Source organism: Natrix helvetica (assembly GCF_964273705.1).
Source record: "Natrix helvetica genome assembly, chromosome: 3".
Lineage (NCBI taxonomy): Eukaryota > Metazoa > Chordata > Lepidosauria > Squamata > Natricidae > Natrix > Natrix helvetica.
The window spans coordinates 71185845-71202077 of NC_138549.1; positions in this window are offsets into that span (position 1 = coordinate 71185845).

Here is a 16233-nt window from a genome sequence, read left to right on the forward strand (position 1 = left end):
TAGAAGGAACATCTGCCTGCGAATTGTCATCAGGCTGCGTGGCATCTGGAACACCATCTCTAGGAAAATAAACTTCAGGATCATTGGAATGAATCCTGGACCAGTCAATATCTTCCTCAAAATTAGCAGATTGTGAAATGATAATCACATGTTTAGTATCAATGAATTTGGACCATTTTGAATTATCATCAATACCCATAAGTCTCAGTCTCTTTGCTACTGTACCCCCCTTTCTTCTTTGACTTAAGGGAGTGTTCACCATAGCATATGAACCAAAACTGTGGAGGTTCTTGAGATCAGGCTTGTAGCCATACAGCATGTAGAAAGGAGTTTGATTGATTACACTGCTCCAAGTATGGTTGACAATGTAATTTGCATATTTGATTGCTTCACCCCAGTATATGTTACTGAGATTGGCATCTTCTAGAAGACAACACATCATGGTTTGTAGAACCCCTTGTCTTCTTTCTACGACTCCGTTATGAGCCGGTGTATATGGAGCAGATGTCTGATGAAGAATTCCATTCTTACGCATCCAGTCCTGGAAACGCTGAGACATGAATTCTGCACCACGGTCACTCTGGATTCTGGCGATGCGAACTTGGTATTGTGTAGAAACAAAAGCTGCAAAGTCTTTAAGGATCTGAAAGGTCTCAGATTTCTCTCTCATAGGATATACAAATCCATATCTAGAATGATTATCTACTATTGTTAGAAAATACTTTCTGCCACCAATTGTTGGTGGGAAAGGACCTACTATGTTAGTGTGTACCAAATCAAAAATGCGTGTTGACCAGCGTGTAGCGTGTTTTGGAATTGCAGCTGCCTTGGATTTAGCCTTTTTGCAAACCGCACAATCCAAAAACACCTTACACCCCTTTAGATGCAAACATTTTGCGAACTCCGGCATCTTTCTAAGAACACGGAAACTGGCATGTCCCAATCTTCTGTGCCACTTGTGAATACACCTGGAATGCAAAGGTTTACCAGTTAGTGAATTCTCAACATTAACAGTTTCATGAGGAACCTCAGGCTTGCTCTGAGCAACCTGTTTCTGTTTTCTCTGTTTGTTGGCTTTAGGAGCCTTTGGCACAGTAACGGTTTCTCTCTCTGGGCCAACTCTCTCTGGGTCCGTGTTGTGCCTTTTTGGAGTTTGCATACTTGCCTGTGCTTGCCCTTTAGGCTTTAGCTTTAAGTAATAAACACCACCAATCAGCATAGTTTCAGCAACAATATCTCCATCTTTAACTAAGTAACTTGCTTTTTCGAGGTGGTGAACCTGGAACTTTAAATCTCTAGACAAGTGACTTTGACTAAGCAAATTACTGGTTGCTGAAGGTATGTAATAAACATCAGGGATGTGTGTATCGAGCTCTTCAATGTAAACAGTTCCTTTTCCCATAACCTTGCAAGTGTGGTTGGTGAAGGAATACAGTTCTCGATACTCGGGCTCTGGCTCGCCCATCTCTGTGAAAAGTTCCCTTCTGTGGGTAACGTGCACAGCTGCTCCACTATCTAAAGTCCACAAAAGACGTCTGTCGAACTTTGGATCAGGTTGTGGAACGTTGGTTATGGCCAGTGTTACAAGTGGAGCTTGTGGATCACGCCTTAGACCACGACGACCTTGTCTTCCGCCTCTACCTCTGCCTCTGGAGTCTGTTCCTCTGGGCTGGTATGTGACGGGAGCTGGAACTCGTTGGGGACAATCCTGGGTGTCATGTCCCACACGGTGCAGGTGTAGCATTTTGGCATCCTTGGAGCGTAGCCTCTTCCTCGGAAGGGACGTCTGGCTGGAGCCTTTGATGCTGGGGGTCGTTGCAGATGTGGTGTAGCTAACTTGATAGCTTCCTCTTCCACTAAAAGTCTGCAAACGTGGTTAACTGTGCGTTGAGCAATAGGCACGTAGTTAATCTTTGCAACAGCATCTTTCCATTCATAATTCAATGAGTTAATGATGATGCTAATCATTTGGATATCATCGATTACATGGCCATTTTGTCTCAATTCACTTCTCATTCTTTTCAGTTTGGTCAAATGTCCACAGATTCATTCACCAGGTTTCAACTTCGAACCATGGAACTCAGACATGAGCAAACATGAAGATTCAATTGAAACGGGCCTGTAGCAATCTTCCAAAATAGCCCAAATTTGTTGGGCAGTTGCATCAGGTGGAAAGATACCCTGGATCTCAATTTCCTTTGACATGAGCAAAGTCGTGATTGCTCTGTTTTCCAGGTCTCTCATTGCAGGTGTCCACGGTGGAGGAGGAGGATTAAAAATCATGCAGTGTGTGCCTTCTCTTCGAAGCAAGAGCGCAATTTCACTGACCCAGGCTTTATAATTCTCTCCTGACTCCTTTAATTTGGATTCACCAGTCAAGGGAGTGACTGGAAATACCTGCTGAGGAATATGCATCGGAACAATTTGTTGAGCAGGTTGCAAAGCTGGTTGTTGAACCAGGGGGTGCTGGAGTTGCACCATTGGTCTTTGCGTGGCAACATCAAATTGACTTCCTTGCATTCACCTTTAACTTTGCCTTTTTCCATTTAGGGAAGATTCAGCACCACCAGGGGGCGTTGAAGACTTAACCTTTGGAGGCAAAGCTTTGGCTTCTAGAGAACTCATAGATAAATCTTTAAAGCTTTGATGAAGCTGCATCATCTTTTGCTCTAATAATTTTTCTCCGCTAGCAGATGGCAGTGCAGCCTCACTTTTTGGCTGCCTCATCTTTCTATACGTAGCCGGAAGTTCAGTGGACTCAAAGGGATCACGTGACCTCGGTGACATGTACATATCTCTTTGTTCTGATTCACCTAAAACAATTTCCTCTGTGGGGCGTGTCTTAGGCTGTTGTTTTGAGGAAGACAAGATGGCGTCCTCAGACATTTTGGGAGTGGGGGAGCCCCTCCTACTCCTTTTCATTTCCTCAAAATATTCTCTCGCCTCCCTAGCATATCTTTCGAACCGCTCTAATTGATCAAGATAGCTTTGCATTTCTTCCCCCGTGCCTGGGAAGGATTCATAAACTTTGCTTTCTGCGTGGGAGTATTTTTTCTCTGCCGGCAGTTGCCTTTGAGACTTTTGCCATTCATCAAGTGTTTCATAATCTCCAAGAGTCTGGGGGTGATATGGCTCTGGCAAAGTGGGAAGTTTTGGCTTGGCCCCCAATAAATCATAATCTCCTGGAGGTATTTTAGAAGGGGGAACCACTGACCTCGTTTCGTGGATCTCGCCTCCTGTGGCTCCTTCCCCCACAGCTGGCTCGGCACATGGAGAGATTTGTTGCTCTTGAAGTACTTTTGAAGGATCTTGCTTCTCTGTGTCTGAGGGAGCCTCTGTGTCAGAAGAAGTGGACCCATCTGAGCTTGTCCCATTTTTCTTCTTCTTTTTCTTTTTCTTCGACATGTCTAATTAGCCTTAGTCGGTTATCTTAAGATAGCTCGAAGGAAAAGCAGCCGTAGATTATAGCCATCTCAGCTTCCCTCAATTAACTCTGTTATCATCGATCAACCTCTGCTACCATAAATTGTCAGGGGAAAAACACCCTGAAGAAAAAAATGAAGTCTATGGACCGGGCTGATTTCCAACAGCATATGCATTAAGATATTGAAGAAAATAAAATAGTCTTGAGAAGCATATTCTAATTAATAAACAAACTTTAATAGGAAAATAATAAAAGTAAATAAAACAAAACTAACTAATTGTTACATTTTGATAAAAGAAGTTCCGTCTCCCAGTTTTCCTGGCAGCCGGACAAAGATCAGAAGTAGCTTTCTCTTTCTCCTTCGCCTCTCTCTCTGGAATGTGTGAAGACATGCGCAATAAATCACTTTCAGATAACTTTTATGACTTGCGCAATAAATCTTTCTCAGTTTAACTCTTCAGTGTCAGTTTCAGTCAGTTCATGTCTAGCAAACTTTTTAACATCGTGACAGGGACATTGCAACAGGTGGTGGAGGTGGTATTCAGCCGATTCTCTCCGGTTCAGGCAAACCAGTAGCGGTGGCTGCAGGAGATTCCATCCCCCCATCCCAACGTAATATACAAGCATTTGCAGACCGGTAGGGAAGTTAAGTGAATCTCACCCCTGCAACCCTTGTAAACATACCAGTTGCCAAAATCTGAGTATGTAACCATAGGGATGCTGTAGCAGTCGTAAGTGTAAGGACTGGTTATAAGACACTTTTTTCAATGCCATTGCAACTTTGAACAGTTGCTAAATGAATGGTTGTAAGTCAAGGACTGCCTATATTAAAGGAACACAAAACTTTGAAACTAACTTATGTTCCAAGGGAGGCTTACTATTTTTATTTTTTTCATGGTATTTTGACAAAAAAATACATCATAAATTGCTTTTGCAGAAATGGAAATGGAACATAATAATTGCACAACACTAAAAGCAGAAATGCACATATAGTTTGCATTAGTGGTTTGTTGATGTGTGTTACACATCAGTATTTGAAAGGCATTTTCTCCCATGAAACATAATACACAAAGGTTTGTATGGATTTTTTTTCTTAAACTACATAGTTAATATAAATTCTCTAAAGAAAGGAAACTGTAATAGAATTTTTCTCATAGCATATTCTTTATCAAATACATTTATTGGATATATGCTCTTTTAAAATTTATCTTGGAACATGATATTCAGAATTGTAGTTTCAGACATGTCTGCCACAAACAAATGTGGTGGGAGGGTTTTTTTTGGGGGGGGGGAGATTCAGTTTAATACCATCATAAATACCATGAGAAGTGTCCAACTTTGGTAGCTATTGCATATCTTGTCATACAGGATTTAATTTTTTCCCTTAACATGAAAATAGTCTTACAAAAGTAGTGAATAAATTTATATGGGCAGCGTAACAGGAAACAGTGGACATTGTTTTTCAAATAATAGATTTAAATAATGAATTTCCTGTGGCAATAAGGAACATGTAACCAATGAGACTACTTGAAGGACTGATAGAAACTTACCTTAATTTGTACTAGCAGTATACATATAGAACAAGAAAGATTTTCCAGCACCTGGTAAACAAAGAAATGCAAAGTGTATTTACAATTTCAGTGCCATTGAATGACATGATGAGAGTTGCATTCCAAAACATGGGTGGTGCTTGGAAAAAGAAGTGGGCAGGAGGAAAGTGATGCATTTATTACATTTTATTGTTTATTTATTACATGTATAAGTGTACACATAACACTAAGGAACCAGATTAATAATATTTTGACTCTAATAGATTCTAGTGAATTATAATATGGACATTAATATGATTAACAACATACATACAGTAGATTATTCTTTCATAGTCATGAAACAGAAAAAGAAACACGAGAACAACCAAGATGATGACGTATTGTTTTTAAGTGAATAGTTATTTATAATTTTCCCAGGTAAATCCCTAGTAGTTTCATTAAAAAAAGATGAACCCAGCCATAAGAAGTTCAGAACAAAACAGTGTTCTTATGTTCAAAATGTTGTGGTGCATTGTTAATTTAAGAATCCTTTCAATTTTCCATGCTCATTTCCTTTTCCAGCAATTATTCAATTATGAAAAAAAAATGCTTTGCATAACATCTCTCTACTTTCAAAAATATTCCAGTTTATATCTGGTGAGGAAAACCTCAGTCTAGATAGATTAAATGATTAAACCTGAAATAACCAGTTCTTACCTGGGAATCACCCAAATTAAAATCAATGAATGTAACAACTATTGTCAAATTCCTCTTCAAATAAATGCATGAGAAAGCACAGGTGTGTGTGTGTGTGTGTGTGTACTTTTCTGTCTTAATACACACAAAATACATGGACTTGTTTCATTGTGATGTGTGCTATATATTAGTAAAATTAAATCTTTGTCTGTGATATTTGACCTTAATGATACATTCCTATATGCACATGATTAGTATTGGCATTATAAAGTGTTCACCAAGTATATACTTGGTGAAAGTATATACTGGTGAAAGTAGCTTCCCATACCAAGCATTTAGTCAATAAATGGCCTAATTCTTATCGGGCTATTTCTGCTCTGGAAAAGGTATACCTATTCAGTATCAACTATTTGTAGGAAGATAGAAAATCATTAAGAAGAAAAAAAGAGTACTACTAAAAATATTTGCTCAAAGCTATTAAACTATGTCTGATTTATTAATCAAAAATGAATAGCAATATGCTATATAGTGCAGATTTATTTAACATTTCTCCTCCTTAAATTATTTTTATATAGAACAGGTAAAAAAGTAATTATTCTAATTAGGAAAAAGTCCTCCAATGGTATAATTCATTGTCCAACAAATCAATATTTAATTAACAATGTGTCAAAATCAAACTATTTGGCATTAGCTGCTTCCTGGATAAGTATGTAGGGTAGCAATAGCATTTTTCACTGCTTAGCAAATCTAATTAAAAATACATCACTATCTGGAATTTGACATCAGCTCCTCCTTTGCACCAGTTTTAAACTATGAAGCAAGTATTTGACAAAAATATCACTATTTCATGAATAAATATGATTTGCCACTGCCCTGCAAAAGGATTCAGGCAAATACAATATCAGTTTGTAATAATCTTTCTTCGCCTGTTTCCCATTGGTTGATCACATCCTATTTTTAAGCCTCCAACCAAACATACAACTAATTCAAGCTGTTGGTTATCTGGGCACGAACCTGGGGGTATTACTATCAACTCACTTCTATGTGTTGATATTAATTGAGCTGCAATCCTATGAGGCGAAACACATGTTTGAATTCTTCTTCCATCCAACTGGCCAATTAAATAAAATTGGCAGGCATCTCGGTCCTTCTGTTCTCAGTGCCCCATTGTGCTTAGACATATAGCTTCAATTCTTTTAGATGGCACATTACATAGAATATAGAATAATTGCAAGGGACCTTGGAAGTCTTCTAGTCCAACCATCCGCTCAAACTACTATACCATTTCAGACAAATGGTTGTCTAGTTTCTTTTTGAAACCCTCCAGTGATGGAGCACCCACAATTTCTGAAGACAAGCTATTCCATTGTTTGATTGGCATTTAGGAATTCCAATCAACCATTAGGAATTTTATCTCTAGTTCTACGTTGCTTCTCTTCTTGGTTAGTTTCCATCCATTGCTTCTTGTCTTGCTTTTTGGTGTTTTGGAAAATAGTTTCCAAACTATTTTGGAGAATAGTTTCCAAACTATTTTGGAGAATAGTTTCCAAACTATTTTGGAGAATAGTTTCCAAACTATTTTGGAGAATAGTTTCCAAACTATTTTGGAGAATAGTTTCCAAACTATTTTGGAGAATAGTTTCCAAACTATTTTGGAAAATACTTTCTAAACTATTTTGGAAAATACTTTCCAAACTATTTGGTACTTTGGAAAGTAGTTTTCCAAACTATTTGGAAAATAATTACACGCACACACGCACGCACACGCACACTCACGCACACACACGCACACACACACACACACACAACCACCAAGAGGGGAATCAAAGTGCAATGACCCAAATGAGTGCAATGCTTTTGAATTCAGTGATGCAGATTGGGTTGCTAACAGTTTCTAAGTATAAAAGAGAGACTGGATAGCCAAGATGAAAATGAAGAGGCAAGTGAACTGCTAGAGAAATGGAGAAATGTTTTAAATATAGCAGAGATGTACATTACATTGGAAAAGTTCTTGTTTAAACGTACTGAATAACAGAAAATATAACAGGTGAAGATAAGGTGTAAAAATCTACACAAAGCTTACAATACACTATCCAGTTCCCTCCAGATTATAGCTCCCATCAGGTAGGAAGCTGTAATACAAAAACATCTTAAAGAACTTGTTGGAGTTGTCTCTTTTCTTCATCTCCATTCTAGAGTTAATATCTACACTAAGCAGTAACAATGTATTCCTAAACTATGTCTTCTATTGCAAAGGATCATACACATGGCAATTCTCAAACCAAATTAAATGATATCCATCTCAGCTTCCATATTACATTATCTTTAAGTAGCAAAAGGAAGGATTATATTTGGAGAAGGATAAGATGTTCAATGAAGCAATGGATTGATATGTTCAACAATGTCCTGCTTCTTCACAAACTCTTTTAAGAACATTTGCTCTAGTATTTTTCATGTTTTAAAGCAATCCATTTGGTACAAATCAAACGTGGTTCCTTGTAGAGACAAAGTTCTGTTCTAGGAATGCAGTGCAATTACAACTGCTTGTCACTGTTTTGTCACACACAGATGTTGCAAGCAGAGATTGGAGACCTTTTCTATAATTTCCAGTTTTAAATGCCCGAAGTGAGTACTTCTTGAGTTTGGGGAAGGTAAAATGTCTAACAGATAAAAATCTTCACAAAATAAAATGAGCACAGAACGTTCAACATTATGTTACCTTTAGGCAGCTTTATATTGTGATCATTCTTAGTTAACTGCAAAGTTTTAGTTTCTAAATCTCCAAGGAATACTCTAGAGCTTTGGAAGAAAATAAAAAGCAGAAATACGCAATCAAAAGGATGTGAAACAGCTTTCTGAGAAGGAAAAAAAAGTATAGTTTGCACAGGTAAAAATTAGCTTGTACAATACTTTCCCATTGGCTATACAATAATTTTATGGCTGGTGGGTCTTATGCAAAGGTGGTATTCAGCCAGTTCTGACCGGTTCTGAATAACCGGTACAGAAATTTTGAGTAGTACAGAGAACTGGCAAATACCACCTCTGGCTGGCTTCACCCCTCATCTATTTGCTGCCTCCCAAGTCCCAGCTGATCGTCTTCTGTTGCCCTTCATAGGAAAAGAGAGAATGGAGCTGGAAAGCAGGTTAATGGGGTGGGAAGGGAAGGGAGATTTTACAGTATCCTTCTCCTGCCACGCCCACCAAGCCACACCCACCAAGCCATGCCATGCCCACAGAACCGGTAGTAAAAACAAATGGAATCCCATCACTGGTTATGGCAGTTGAGGTCCAAACATTTGGACTTCGATTTATATTTTAAGAAGAGTCCATCATGTTTTCTGAAATAATTTAAAATCCATCTTCTGAAAATAGTGCTTTATTTAATCATATTATAATTTTCATTGGAGATAGTAGGTTTACATAGCAGAAAAAAAATGAGGACAGTGTGAAAGAGATCTAGCTTTTTATGGAGAATAATCAGATGTCGCCTAACATCACAGTACATGAGTACCTCTGAGATATGGGCTTCAAGCACACAAAGGACACTAAAACTGAGTATTAATTTATCATACAATACAGATATTCATTTTTAGAACTATCTCTCTTTTTAATGTGGTACAGAAAGTGTTTTATGAGGTCTTGGATTATATGATCCTTGAGGCCTCTCTGTCTTTCCCCTCTCTGCCCCAGCTCTTTTTTATTCTGCTCTGGGGTTTAGACTTGGTGGGGAAATTAACTAGCCTTTAGCAGTGTATCCATTTCTTCAAATATAAATTTGAACTTTAAAATCTCTTCTCTCAAAGAACACTCATTTTATTAAGCAACTATATTTCTTTCCATATACCTTGGGCAAACAGTGTCAAGAGTCTTCTGTGTATATTTTCCTTTGCTGCAAATGTAAAAAAAAATCCCAACCTTAATAGAATGCTTGGCAATATTGATTACTGTTGAAATGTAGATAATATTTTCTTCGTTGCAGCTGCTTTTATTAGATATCACCTAAAATTGTTTTTTTGCATGAAAATCTTACAAATATGAATAGAATACATATATTCCTTAAGCTTAATTTTGTTTTCAGTTCATTTCTTTTAGTCAAGAAAGTGGAAGGAAAACTTCACCTAAGGATGTAGCAGATAAAAACAATTTTTTGAGAAAACCAGAAATTTTTCAAAATTCGGCTTGTGCAGAAATAATAAATGATGTCAGGTATTCAACACAAATTGCACCACTATTGCATCAGTTGCATTGGTTGCTAGTGTGTTTCTAGTTGCAATTCAATGTGCTGCTTGTCACCTTTAAAGCCCATAGCTTGGGACTGGATTACCAGAAGTATAGTATTCTCCCAGTTGTCTACCCCAATTTGATCCAGCAAATTGGGCATACTACAGGTCCCATCAACTGAGGTGTGTTGGCTAGCTGGAACTAAGAGATGCACATTCTCTGCTGTAGAGTGAAAGATCAGAGGACTCAACATTTATCTGCCAGAGGAAAACCTCCAAACAATAAATTGTCACCCATAATTGAGAAAAAATGAGAGCAAGAATGAAAACTTCCATTCCTAAGAGTAGAATTAGATAGGATTAAGGCTAGAGTGAGTTAAAACTGTATTATACTCTACACACAAATATATTTGCAGAGTTGCTACACAGTTGAACTTTGAATTGAAAAAAAAAGAAAAATGAAAATGCAGCAGGCTGTTCTTACAGTAGAGAAAGAGGGAAGGGAAGATTCTTTTCACAATGGAATGTAAGGGAATTATTTGGGGGGGGGGGATAAGAGATTTTCAAAAGAAGAGTACACCCCAAATTATTGATACTTTGTTCTTTATTGATTTGTCTAATTAGAAATTCTGTAACATGTGTATGTTTCATTTTGTTTCATTCATTTTATATTTTGGTAATAAATCTTGGTAATAAATATCTTATATTTATTGTATATTTTGGTATTCACAGCTAAACTAATTTTGGTTTAATGGCAGTGTGGAGATATAAACCCAGATAAAATGAAACATCTTATTCATTTTACCAGATCAAAACCAAGACAAATCAGTTCATGAATGCCCCCATTGCATAAGCCCCTGGCTTATGCTCTCCATATAAATTACATTTAATTCCCATGAGCCCATTCAATATCTGAAAAAAATATACCAAATACTTGTCTAAATAAATACTTCTGGTGACCAGCTCCCAGCTATATCTGCAAACAGCTGAGAAGTTTCTAGAATATTGCTGTTCAGTAATCTGGCTGGCAACCAAATTACTTTATTATTCATTTAACCAGAAATTTATATAGCTTTGAAGGAAAGTAAATAACTTATGGGAATAAGAAAAATACTGTATTTTAGAGCATGCAATATGTCAAGCATCCTTCTATCTGTAACTCTTCTAGCTGATTGAAATGTATATGGTTGAAGGCAGGTGAATGGATTTCTCATCTTTACAAACAGACAGTTGGAATGGTTGATTTGACCTGGTTATTGGTTACTCATGTATGACCATCTTTCAAAATACATACGGTAATTCATTTTAAGTTGAACAAATTAATGAAACCTGGTATAACTGTTTTTCCCCATCTGTTGAATTAATGGTCTATGGCAATAGCACTTAGCCTTATATGCTGCTTCACAATGCTTCTCTAAGCAATTTATAGAATCAGCATATTTTCCGCAACAATCTAGGTCCTCATTTTACTGACCCCAGAAGGATAAAAGACTGAGTCAACCTTGACCTGATGAGAATTGAACTGCTGAACTGAAGGCAGTCTGCAGTCTGTAGTCAGCAGAAGTACTGCAGTACTGCATTCTAACTACTGCTCCACCATGACTCATATCTGGCAGATATAGCTTGTAGAGAGAATAGAAATTTGAAATAGTATTTTCCATCCTCAAAGTTAATGAGTAGGTAGGTCTCTCTCTCTCTCTCTCTCTCTCTCTCTCTCTCTCTCTCTCTCTCTCCCTCCCTCCCTCTCTCTCTCTCTCTCTCACACACACATTTTGTGTATGTGTGTGTGTATGTGTTTGTGTATCCATGGATAGAGGACAGGTTGTCAATGTCTGGAACTCCAAAAGGTAGTCCAGTCCAATTTAACGGCCATATTAATCAGAAAACAGAACACTGAACTACATCATTTAATAAACTGGTGTGAAATAATGCAAATGACTGTAACATTTATGGCTCTGTAAAGCTTTAATTTAAAAACCAATTGAATCTCCATATTCCATTGATTTTCTGAATTGCTTTAATGATTTAGAATGAATCATGCTTTTAAAAAATTGATTCAGAAAATTCAGCCTACTCCATTTGCTGCATCTATTCAAATTTAATAAATTGAACAGCATAAATGATCTAATTGAATCACATGATTTATATTGGATTGGATCATGTTAGTGAATTTAAGACAATGAGAATGGAATTCAGTTCCTGGGCAAAATGGCCCTCATGAAGAGCTCTAGTTTGATAACTTTGAGATCTGGATGGCTCATGCCCTGATCATATTCAGGAAATTATTAAAAACATGGAATCTGCCCAGGCTTTAGGGTATGTGTATATATATATATATATACATATACATATACATATACATATACATATATACATATATATTTGTAAACTGTACAGAGGTAATAGGAGTTCAATGGCCTTTAAACTGTATAAATGCATAAATAAATTTATAAATGCATAAACAAACAAACAAACAAACAAACAAACAACAGTGTAGGACTTTTAAAACTGACTATTTAAAATCTAGACCTAATGAAATCAATTCAGATAACTGAGAACAGAATATGATGAAATCTAGGGATTATAGCCCTAAACATGGGCACATTCCTGCCAAATTCAAGTTAAAAAGATTGTGGAGGTTGGAGTGAAATAAAATGGACAATAGAAGGAACAAGAATGATATTTTCTGAATCCAACAAAATTTCTTGCTATGGTTGAAGGTAAAATATAATGAATTAGTTCACTAGAGTTTTCTATCAAACAATTTATTCAGTGCAACAGTCTGTCTCATAAAACATGGTCACAAAACTCTGGCATTAATATCTATATTAAATAATACCACTAGCAATAGCACTTACACTTATATACTGCTTCCCAGAGCTTTACATCCCTCTCTAAGCAGTTTACAGAACCTATTACCCCCAACAATCTGGGTCCTCATTTTACCAACCTTGGAAGAATAGAAGACTGAGTCAATCTCAAGATTGGTGAGATTCAAACCGCCAAATTGCAGTCATCCGGCTGTCAGCAGAAGTAGTCTACAGTATTACATTCTAACCACTGTGCCACCAAAGCACAAGGGTCTAATCCATGAGAGTACAAAATAACCTCAAACTAAGCAAGATTGTTTGTTAGGTAGGTACTATAGGTAGGTAGGTAGGTAGGTAGGTAGGTAGGTAGGTAGGTAGGTAGGTAGGTAGGTAGGTAGGTAGAGCTGTTCAAGGTCATCCAGCTGGCTTTCATATCTAAATGGACTAGAATTCATCATCTCCTGATTTGTAGGCTACTGCCTTAACCACTAGACTCAACACTTCCAGAATTATTGCACAGGAATGTTAACGAAATGATGTAAACCATACTTTGAGCTTTATAGCTGGAATGCAACTTCTGATAATACTATGAGTTGTCCTCACTATGGCTTGACCCAGGGCCTCTAAATTCTACATTGCTATCTAAAAGGCTCCTAGTCAACAGGGTTGTATGGTCTCACTGTTGTCTATCTCGTTCCCCTTTCAAGGTTATCAGCTTCAATTATTCTGTTCTGCTAATATACATTTCAGAACCATAAATAAAGGACAGAATATTACAAACACCTGATCACAAAGAGCATCATGATTTGCAACCTGCCGATCATTGTATCTACCACACACCTTAATTTCTGATTCATTTTGTTAAGGAATGGATTTTTTAAATAGTGTTTGTTTCATGTTGTTCTTTGGTCCCAAATCCCACAGCACCATCATCTGTCCCAGAGTGGAGCAACGGAGAAACAGAGGGAGAATGAAATACAATTCTGATCCAATAGCCAGAATTGAAATGATTTAGAAATCCTGCCCTATTTTGGATAGATTTTTATTATGAATAACACTACTCTGTTTCCTGATCAATGCTAATATATCCTCAGTAACCGCTACATAATTGCTACAATCAAGTGGCACTCCAAAATTTGCAATCAAAGTAAATATATTTTTCTGATTGATGCTGGAAAATCCTAAGATCATATAGTTACAGTCTTACAATGCAGAAGACAATTATCATCTTAACATGAACAAAATCTACCACTTCCAGCCACACTTTTACCCAAATTTGTTCCATCTTTCTTAATTTCCTCCCATGGGGATACTAGGACTAAGAGTGCAAAGCCCTTTTCAAATATGCAGTACAAATATGCTTCCCTTTTCAGTACCTTAAATCATTTTCTTATTAATTTTGCATTCCCAAATCTTTTCCTTTATAGAATTACAATCCTTTCAAAGAAGGTGAAGTTTGGTTTACTCTGTAAAATGATATAACCAAAACACTTCACTTGGGTTGTTTCTTGTCAATGCCAGATAAAAACATCAGACAGGATGGGATCTAATTGGATTTTGTTAGGTATCCTGTCTTCTGGTCTGAAATAACTAAACACAAATCAGCACAGATGTCTTATCATTTCTTGCCTCAAAATAAAACCAAGCCTGTGCGTTTTGTTCTTTGCTCTGATTAAGGCGGAAATTATATGATAGGTATCAATTGGTCTTGATTAACATACTAGAGATCATTGCTCTTAATAGTTCACTCATCTGCATAGAAGAAAATATATATGGTTGTTATCCTTTATATTAAAAATAGGATTTATTTGGATGGGAGTGACATTTTTTCCAAGTTTCTTCTAGATAAAGATATATATGTTTTAGGATCTTCTGCTGGCACCATGCCAATAATAGAAATGGCACTTAGACTTATATACCATTTCACTGTGATTTACAGCCCTCTCTAAGTGGTTTTACAGAGTCAGCCTATTGCCCACAACAATCTGGGTCCTAATTTTATTGACCTCGGTAGGATGGAAGGCTGAGTCAACCTAATAATGAACAGAGAAATCACATAGGAAGGACCTGTATGTTCTACAACATATTTTATAGGTTGTTTTTCTAATATCACAGAGAACTAGTGTTTATATTCAGGTTTCTCATTCACTCAGAGAACAATTGATTGTTAACAATTCAAACTGTATTTGGCATAACACCAAATGAATAGGTAACTTAGTATGTAGCTTCTCTTTAAAGGTATCAAATCCCTACTATGTACTTATTAAAATCCTATTTATTTCTCAAAATAAATTCTACCAGAGTCCCCCTTTCCTATCCTAGATACTAGTTATTTTCTTTTCCTTTCCATCTTGCCCAAATGGCTACATTTCTTTTTCTTTTTCCTACTTTTTCTATGTAACCTGGCTTCTTTCCTGATTAGAAAGTGGCTAGTTTTACTTCCATTCCAATTAGAACAATTACAGTTCTGTGATGCCTTATCTAGTTTTCAAATTAATGTCCATCTATGATATCAGACTAAAGTTTTATACTAACATGGCTATTCTCAAATGAGTCTTATCAGATTAATAAAGAGAAGAGGGGCTAGAGTGAATAATTCAGTCATAAGAAGTTGAAATACCTCACAATCCTGACTAATGTGAATGGCATTGCTGACTAGTAGAGCTATCAGGTTAGCAACTGACTGCAAAATTCTAGCTGATCGTTAAATAGATATCAGCCCACTAGGTAGATCAGTGGTGAGCTGTGGTGAGCCATGATGACACAGTGGTTAGAATGCAGTACTGCAGGCTACTTCTGCTGACTGCCGGCTGACTGCAATTTGTCAGTTCAAATCTCACCAGGCTTGACTCACTCTTCCATCTTTCCAAGATCAGTAAAATGAGGACCCAGATTGTTGGGGCCAATATGCTGACTCTGTAAATAACTTAGAGAGGGCTGTAAAGCACTGTGAAATGATATATAAGTCTAAGCGCTATTGCCATTGCTATTGGGCCATGAGATGAAGTCCACAGAAAGTACTTTTATTGAGATTGACTATAATCAATCCTGGTAGTCTTATAATAGTAAATCAGGAGGCTACCTTCAAATATTATCTCATTTATCAGGGCTTAAAAGTGTTTCAGCCCTCTTTCCCTAGGTTCCAAGATAATCTAAAATAGACACAAAGAGCCAGAATGGTGTGTATTTCGTTGCTGTCATCTATTGGTTAACTTTGCGCAAAATATTCTACCGTTTCTGAATTACATTTTTGGACATAAAACTATAATATATTGAAGATAATGTCGATGAAGATTCTCTGTCATCTAGACAGAGTTGTCTAGAAGTTGAATCATGCCTGTATACTTTGTCCAAGCCTTCTTACCAGACCATTGAACAGTGAACTGCTACTTGACTATACTTTTCATTTGCTCCTCCAGGTGCAGGATACTTTTTCTGCTATTTTAAATATCTTGGATTGGAACATGGATTATCCTTGATGTTTTTCCTTCTGTTCTTAATGTTCCTTGGGTTTCTGGCATGGGTTTGTATCCCAAGTACATTGCTTGCCATCC